Here is a 9,325-nt window from a genome sequence, read left to right as displayed (position 1 = left end):
TTGCCCCACCCCAATGCACCCCCCCTTTCAGATCTCCTGTCTGGAGACATGTTTTCTCCCCCTCCGCCCACTCCTCAATCTATTCTCTTATCAAAAGGGTGTGCCCGGTTGTCACACACACACACACACACCAATTTCTTTCTGCTTTGCCACAATGGTTTGAAAATTCCGCTTTGTCAGGTCGCTTTGATTTCTATCTCTCCGCGTGCCTTGTTGGAAGAGAGGAGGGGCGGGTGGATTAGCTTCCATCAGGTTAATCTTAGTTTAATGGCTTCATTTGTTTATTAGGTTAATGCTTGTGACCTGACTGGCATCGTATGGATGCTGTTAAGGCGTCCACGTGAATGTCAGGTCATGAATAGCAGCAGGGGTAGTTCTGAACCACAAATTGTATATGTGTGTGTGTGTGTGTGAGAGAGAGATTTAGACACAGAAACATAATTTTTTCTTACATATCAAAAGATTTATTATTTTATTATTATTAATCTATTCATGGCCTTCTACACAATTGTCTCAAGGCGATGTACAATAAAGAACAGAAACAGCAGGGGAAAGGCAGATGCGTTTAAATGGTGTTAGATTATACAAGATTTGGAGAGGAATTGCTTTTTTATTGTGCACAGAGCCATATAAATAGATGTTAATAATAATAAAACAAAATAAGAAGGATACAAAACAGGCACTCATGGGCAAAGGCTCATTTGGAAAAGCCTGTTGGAACAAAAATGGAATAATGAAGTGCAAGTGCGTGTGATCCAATGTTTGTATCCAATGCCAGTAAACCCATTAAAATGAAGAGGCCTGATTCACTTGCGTTTGTTGATTTCCATGGGTTTACTCAAAGTAGAACTTAGTTGGGTGCAAGCCATTATTTATGATGCAATATACTGATAAAAGTATGTATGAAATTTCAACAACCATGAATGAAACTCAGTTTACTACGGCCCAAAAAATGCACTGTGAGTCTCTGTACACAGACGCATGCTTGCTTATTTCACTCGATAAAATATATGCATGTATACAAATATGCTAGTCCAGATAGGCACAAATATGGATGTCATTTCAGGCAGATGGATACATTTTTCATTGCATCAACTACATCATGTATATATATGAATTGTGTGTGTGTGTTGGTGATGATAATGATATGTGCTGAATCATTTTGTCTGTGTACAGACATTTTGGAAGAACGTATGCTTTCTAATGTCTACACAAATTTTGTCTGTCTGTGTATATGTGACGTATACACACAAAACTGAAGCCACTTTGGTTAGAGGAGGAGTCTTGTGGAGCTTTCCAGTTAAGTGGGGTGGGGGGCTATTTCTGCAAAACAAACAAACACCCCTCCCCATCACTCCATTTCTACCCCAATCCAATTGCAAAGTCTCATTGCATCCTTCTTCTGCCATTCTGCAACAGGCATGTTTGTCCGATTTAAATATGATTTCCAAATCTGGAGAGGGCAAAACTCCAGAGTGGTGAGGAAGAAGTGAGATACAGTACTTATTTTTTAAAAGGGGAAGGGTCAGCATGTATATAACCCTGGCGCTTCTAGTACTGTGATTCATCTGCTTCTGGGGAGGGGTTTTGTTGTGTTTGGGATGTTGTCACCCTTTGCCTTGGTTTGGATACACATCATGGTATTGTTTTTAATCCTGATTATTGACTCCGGATAAACTTCCCTTAATCCCCTTCACTATCAGCTAACAAGGTACTCTGATTTCAACTCTAAGCCGATTGTGGTTTAAAAATGAAGATTAGAGCAATGTCCCAAAGCAACAATTGCTTATCTTAACTATATCTGCATTTATTCTTGAGAACGATGCCCCTTTTTGTTCTGCAGAGGCGCCTATAATCCAATTAATTAATTAATTAATTAATTAATTGTGTATATGTACTGCCCTATACCCGCAGGTCTCAGGGCGGTTACAACATAAAAACACAAACTGCAAAAAATGCAGCATGCTTTTCACTGCATCACATCCGGCAGATATCCAACAGGCTATTATCTGGGAATAAGAGATGGTTGGTCGGTTTCTTTGTAGCTTTTTTAATAAATAAAAAATCAGAGACTCTGCTCACAGTGGATTGGGAGAAACTGGGATTTGGAAGGGCATAATCTCTGCTACCAACACCCCACAGGGAGTTCTCCTCTCTGCATAGTGAAATGCACAAATGAAAGGCAGACTCTCGCCAAGTGCTGGATCTGAGTTTTAATCCTCATGGTCCCAGCATTGCCTAAGCAGGAGACTGGAAACAAGCTTATACCGTGTGTTCGAATACCAATTTTTTTAAAAAAGATCTCTGTAGCTTTAAGATACAAGACTCTTGGGGGGGGGGGAGTTGGACCACGTGGTTTGGGCCCCAACAGAAGCTTAATTCAGCCACTTCCTGCCAGAGTTGGGGGAAGCAGCAGCAGCAGCAGCAGCTGCAAGGCACGCTTCTGAACATAGGAAGTTTGAGTCAGATCGTTGGCTAGTATAGGCCAGATTGGCAGCAGCTCTTTGGCATTTTGGGCAGAGATTCCTGCCCCCACCACTTGTTTTTCGAGATCTTTTAAATGGAAGAACCTAGGACCCAGGGAAACTGAGGCCATTTTGCATTCTGCATTATGTGCTCTTGGTTGCAAATTCAAATTACATTTCTGCACATTTGACAATTGCTCCCCATTTCCTCTGCAGGCTGATCCTCAGTGTGGCTTCCTTCCTTGGAACCTAAATCTGCTCCAGAACGAGAGGTTGCGCTTTGAAAACATCAGCATCTGTGGCCTGCCTTCCTTGGAGGTTTTTAAGCAGAGGTTGGGCGGTCATCTGTCGTGGATGCTTTAGCTGAGATTCCTGCATTGCAGGGGGCTGGACTAGATGACCCATGGGGTCCCTTCCAACTCCTCAGTTCTTTTTCTATGCAAGCAGAACATGGGTTCCATAGCCCTCTCTTGCTTGTGATCCCCAGCAACTCGTAATTCAAAGGCTCGGCCCCCCTCTGATCCTGGAGGTAATATAGCCGTCATGATTAGTAGCCATTGTTCCTTATCCTCTGTGAATTTGTCTAATCCCCTTTTAAAGCCCCCTAAATTGATGGCTGGCAGGGTTAACAGTGTGCTGTGCGGGAGCGAGTCTTTCCTCTTGTCTGCAGTGAATCAGCTCCTTTCAGCTCCACTGGATGAAATACGGAAAGTGGTGGCTGGTGCCCATTGGGTCTGATGGGGCGGACAGCATGGAGCCCAACAGTAGGTGGCGCCAGAGACAATGGCAAGCAGAGCTGATGCTACATTTGTCCCCATCCTCCTCCTTCCTGCTGAATTCTACAAGGGGCAACACTGAGACTGAGGCAGGTGGGGCCACTTTCCTGGACTGGTCACAAGAAAGAAGGAAAGCAGGTGGGGCTGGCTGAGGGCAGGCCAAGGTTGGTGGGGCAGTGCCCCATTTGCCAAAAAAACCAGCCTCCGCTCGACAGGGAAAGGGAAAAACTCAGTCCAATTTCTCCATCACATAGGCGCTTCAATCATGTCTCCCCTTACCCGGCTTGCTCCCTCAGAGACCCACATATTATAAGCCCCCACCCCTGCAAATATGGGAGATGCTTCAATAGCATCCTGATTGCCTATTTTCTGCACCTTCTCCATCTCAATAATATCATTAAAAAAATTATTATTTTCTGATGTGGCACCCAGAATTGTCTGAAGCAGCATTCTGGGTTGCCCAGCTTGGAAGGGGAAATGTGCTGTGTGGTACAGGAAAAGACAAAGAGGTTGATTTGGGCACAGCCATCTGTTGGGCTGCAGTTTGTGCCACCTTGAATGTTCTATCATAGATTGATGGAATTGTAGAGTTGGGTGGGACCCTGGGGGTCATCTAGTCCAACCCTTTGCAAGGCAGGAATCTTTTGCCCATGGGACTCAAATCCATGGCCCTGAAATTAAGAGTCTCGCACTCTACCAAGTGAGCTATGAGATGCTTGCACTCCTTTCTTTTTCCTTATTCCCCCTCCCATAACAACCGCACTACTAACACTCTGGAATTAGTCACCTTGCGGGGAGACTTTAAAGAGGCAACTCGGCATCTGTAGGACAGGAGGGTGGGGGCAAAGTCTTTCTGGCAGAGCAAAAGAACAAATCCCTTACTGTATTTGCTTGCCAGGAGGCCTAACCATGAACTAATTAACATCTCCCCCTTCAGTCGCCATTATGAAGTAGGTTTCTTTGGTGGGGGAGGACAAAGGAGACCCACTCAGAAAACCCAGAGTTCACTTTGCAGACCTTTTTTGTTTGTTTAAGTTCCATCGGCATTGTTTTAAGGCAGGGGTCAGCAAACTTTTTCGGCAGGGAGCCAGTCCATTGTCCCTCAGACCTTATGGGGGCGGCGGACTATTTTTTTTTGGGGGGGGGGTAATAAATGAATTCCTATGCCCCACAAATAACCCAGAGATGCATTTTAAATAAAAGGACACATTCTACTCATGTAAAAACACGCTGATTCCCAGATTTAGAAGGTGATTGGGCCGGATTTGGCCCCCGGGCCTTAGTTTGCCTACCCATGTCATAAGGGCTTCAATAGGACGAGGAGCCTGTTTTTGGGGGTGGGGTGTTGTGGTGGTGAGTGGCCTACAGTACAAAGGTAAGACTCATGTCTGCTGCCCCACCCACTTTGCCTTTGGCCCCGCCCACCACTGACAGGTGACCTTCAGAAGGTTCCCTACAAAGGGCTGCAGCCTTTGGATAGCAGGATAGCTGTCTTGCCCTATCAATCGTACAGCCAGGGGTTCAGAGTCCAGAGATGTCCAGAGTCCAGCATTTGAGGTCCCTAGGTTAGCAATAACATGATGACGATGATGATGACACTCAAAAAGAAAATAAAGCTCCCCCCCCACCCCAAAGCGTGAGTAGTTTGGTGACATAATCAGCTGTTCTGAGAGGAGGCGCTCCTAATCTTGGGCCATCATCAGAACCGACATATTTCAATCAATATTTGTTAACACTCTAAAATGAGAAAATCTATATCAGTTAACTAAAAGCAAACAAAGCCACACTTGTCTTTTATCACATCTCTTATTAAATTCACAGCTCTAAATGAGGAGTATCTCGTATTTTGGTCTGGCGGCACATTTTTAAAAAGTTGTCAAATGGCCCCCAAATCAACCTAACCTACCTCACAGAGTTGTTGTGGGGAATAAATGAGAAAGGGAGACCCCCAGACACCACGCTGAGCTCCTTGGACCTGAGAGCGACAGCAACTTTCCTTGCTTGTCATTCCTAGCAACTGATATTTGGAAGCAATGGATGCAGAATGGAGCCATCCCAGCCGGTGGCCCCTGTCAGCTTGATCGGCCATGAATTTGTCAAACCCCTTTTTAAAGCTACCCACACTCGTATTCCTCTTGGTGGAGCAAACTTCACAGCTTAACTACTGTAGGTGCTCTTTGAAGAAGTCCTTCGTTTTGTTTGACCTGAATCTTGAGTGCACATCTTCTGATTTATTTATACATCTCCCTGTTAATCATTAGTTCACGCAGAGAACCCTGGCTATGATGATGATTGATGGGGCAAGACAGCTACGATGTGACTCAGAGACGCAATACAATAGTTAACCTCTAGTGGGCACTGTTGTGTTCTGTGCTATCTGTCGATATTTATCTATCTCTAATCATTAGGCCTTGTTTGTGGCCTGCATCCCTTATGCAAATTCAGCAAATGGACCTATATGGATCTATACAGGCTTACACAGCAAACATCCATTCAGCAATGAAAAACAAGAAAAAATATTGGGGAGGGGGCACACGAATTGAGTTCAGCATATTGTAGAGTTCATCAACTCCAAGCAGAAATTTCACCTAACATTGTCCACAAGTAGTTTCTTATGCCTTTTTGCACTACTCTCCAGTCATGTTCCCAGGGCAGTTTCGTTCAGGTAAATCTTGACAAGCATAAGGTCTAGAAACTTAAAACAAAAAACCAGAGGTGGAATTTGGGTATGTGTGTGTTGAATTCTGCATCCGGTATCAAATTCCTTGCTTTTCTATAGTTGCACAGAAATTCCCATTTAAAAATGCAACACCCACTTCTCCTTTTTCCTTCCCTGATGTCGTCCTCCCTTCATTCTTGTAATTTGGCTTGGAGAGGAGAAAATTGCTTCAACGGGCTTTTTGCCTGCAGCTCTCCACACCTGCCACTAGATGGCAAGGTCTCCCCAGGACAACAGATATCCACAGGTGTTGAAGCAAGACTCCAAAAACGGCACATTCAGTTTGGCCTTTATCTTGCTTTCTCCAGGGCTTCTTTCCATAACCCTATGGTAATGCATGGTATGTCAGAGCCCAAGTTCAGTGGTCTCTTCCCCTGTGCAGCTCAGCCCATGTCGGTTCTAAAATAATAACAGTAATTAAAAAATATCATATAGTCTAAGCACAGTTCATTGCCTCCTTTTTAAGCATTTCTGTGATCGCCTCTTAAAGCTTTCCTTGCAAAGGATGTGTAGAGGTCCTAGGTCTGGACATGGAACTACTGGGAGGTTTTGCTAAGGTGCCTTTGCGGTCAGTACATTTTTGTGTTATGGACAAAGAGAAGTTTGTTCAATATTTGCTGCACTGCCCTCTGTATAAAGTTATTCAAGCTGGATCCCCCCCTTTAAAATAAAATTTTAATTATATACTCAGTAAAGTTCATAGCTGTCAACTTAGGTTAGATGACCATCTGCCGGGATTTCTGTATCTTTGAATCCCCCCATTGCAGGGGTTTGGACTAGACCATGGGTAGGCAAACTAAGGTCCGGGGGCCGGATCCAGTCCAATCGCTTTCTAAATCCGGCTTGAGGACAATCCAGGAATCAGCATGTTTTTACATGAGTAGAATGTGTCCTTTTATTTAAAATGCATCTCTGGGTTATTTGTGGGGCATAGGAATTTGTTCATTATTTTTTTCAGAATATAGTCCAGGCCCCCACAAGGTCTGAGGTACAGTGGACTGGCCCCCTGCTGAAAAAGTTTGCTGACCCCTGGACTAGACCATATGACCCTCAGGGTCTCTTCCAACTCCACAATTCTATGAAAAGGGGTGTACAAGAAAAAATAAATTCAGACCCTATCATTGTTGGGTATATTGCATTAATATGTCTGTAGTGATATCCATGCTACTTATAGTTACAATAATAATTTGTAAATTGTATACCTTTCTATATCTTAGGTATCAGACCCAAACTAGATTTTTGCCTGGTCTGCCTGATTCTAGGATATCAGATTATGAGCCAGGAGGTGAAGCATTTATTCTCTCCAATCTGATCAGGTTAAATGTAAGGGGTTGTAGCCAATGCTAGACCTACGCAGAGTAGGCCTGCTGAAGTTAATAGGCATGGCTTAGGTTCATTATTTCCATTGGGTCTACTCGGAGTGCATGTTAAGTTAGATACAGCCCAGGATTTGCATCTGAAGCATAGAAAATAAACAGAAGTACAGCCAGTGTAATGTCGTCTTCTAACAGATCGTTTCATTTGATTTTTGAAATTCTTGCTCTTGTGTTTTATTATTTAGATTTTATAGTACATCGGTGGTGGACGACCTGAGGCCACCTGCTCTCTGTTTGGCCCTCTCCTTAGGCCAGACCCCTTCCCCAGCCATGCCCCCTACTAGGGGTGGCTGGTACCCATTAGGTCAAGGAGGGCAGAAGACAGGGAGCCGCCAGTAGATGGAGCCAGAGGCAATGGCAGGCAGAGATGGTCAGTCTAGTTTTGTCCCCATCCTCCTCCTCCTCCTCTCTGATAAGTTCTACAAGGGGCAACAATGAGATGCAGGTGAAGGAAGCTGGCAGCCAACTCTACCACCGTACTGATCGTAAGTAAGGGGGCAGCCCAGTGGGGGCTGACAGAGGGCAGGTAGAGGATGGTGGGGCAAGGCCCCATTTACCCTACTCGGCCAGCCACCACTGACCCTGCCAAACCCTATTTTCCAGAGACAGCCCTGGATTCACAGAAGCTGTCCTGGTTTCTGAATTGATCCCAAAACATCCCACTTTTCCTTAGGGCGTCCCTAATTTCATTGGTGAAATGTTGGAGGGTATGGTAGGATGTCCCTATTTTTGTCTGAGAAATGTTGAAGGTTATGGAGTTCTCTAACCCCTGAGCCATCTGAAGGCAGACCTGTGTAGGGAAGTTTCGAAACTGGGTGTAAGTAGGGATGGGCAAATATATCCATTTTGGTTCCTCTCAGTGTCTCCCTTTTCCAGTCTAAAGTTCAGTTTGGGATACATATTTTTTTAAGTCCTCATGAAGATTCATCAACATTTGAAGGCAATTACCTCTTAATATACACTTTTTTATATGCAATTTTGCCTAATGCAATACAATGTTCATATGTTATTTTCACAAATACATGCATTTACATGCACACTTTAGTATGTGAATTTTGTACGCATTACTTGTCCAGATCTGTGTTGTGAAATTCAGAGAAGTGCAAATTTCGAGGGATGGCTGTGTTTCTGTTCTCGTATTGTTTTGTAAAGTGCAAATCAGGTACGTTTGCCTTTCGATATGAACCGAATCAAATTTCTCTTCCTGTTCCTAGGTGTGGGACCTTGGCAGACAGTCAAACATGTCTCCTTTGGGCCCTGCCTCTGGTCAGATGTTTACATTCAGCCTTGTAATCTGACATGATTCATTGTTTTAAGCGAATGAATCAAACTTCACTGAATGACGGCGGTATTATTATTTTTATTTCTCTATTTATTTGGCTTGGACAGCTGAAGATCCCTGATGAAATTCTTCAGATACTGCACCGCCAGAATCCTCTGCTTATTTATTCGAGGTTTTCCCGCTGAAGACCGTCTCCTGTGGATCGTGGCCCCGGGGTGCGTGTGTCTAGTCGATTGAATTGGATTCGGCATCCAGCCCCTCTTGCACAGAAAGTGTCAAACGGAGGAAGATGAACTAGGCGTTGCGGGAGTAAACGTTGCCATCTTGTCAAGACTAAAATAAACTCCCTGTTAATAAACGAGGTTGGGGATTGGAAGAGAGCTTTTCGCCATAAAAGGAGCCTAACGCTAAAATTATTGCCCCTGGAACCATCGTGGGAGTAAAGAAATTGTTTGTATTAAAAAAAGGAATGGTGTGTGTGTCTGTGTGTAACTCATCCTGGGGTCTATATATACAGCTTCTCTGCTGCCCTACATGACTCTAAAGCACCTTTTGACCCCCGTGCTATTTGTGGGAAGGTCTGCGTGTTGTTGATGGGCAACCGAGAGCTGAAGAGAGACATCATTTGAACCAGAATGCGCAATTTAGCCCTCAAGTTGGGAACCGATAGCCTTCCAGATTTTGTTGGGACTCCAGCTCCCACCAGC

The 9,325-nt window shown here is 44.3% G+C and overlaps 1 long non-coding RNA gene across 2 annotated transcripts; it reads left to right on the top strand.

The window, feature by feature from the left end:
- Positions 1–38: 38 nt before the first annotated feature.
- On the top strand, positions 39–9,093 carry LOC310695058. 2 transcript variants are annotated; one of them, XR_014519902.1, is made up of 3 exons: positions 39–252; positions 2,682–2,797; positions 8,551–9,093. It is a non-coding gene; the product is annotated as an uncharacterized lncRNA (long non-coding RNA). The 2 variants fall into 2 exon arrangements; XR_014519903.1 differs by having other exon boundaries at positions 39–2,797.
- The last annotated feature ends 232 nt before the right edge of the window (positions 9,094–9,325 follow it).

This window comes from Podarcis liolepis (genome assembly GCF_965112155.1).
Source record: "Podarcis liolepis genome assembly, chromosome: 15".
In the NCBI taxonomy this organism is placed as follows: domain Eukaryota; kingdom Metazoa; phylum Chordata; class Lepidosauria; order Squamata; family Lacertidae; genus Podarcis; species Podarcis liolepis.
This window is presented reverse-complemented; position numbering and strand designations above follow the sequence as displayed.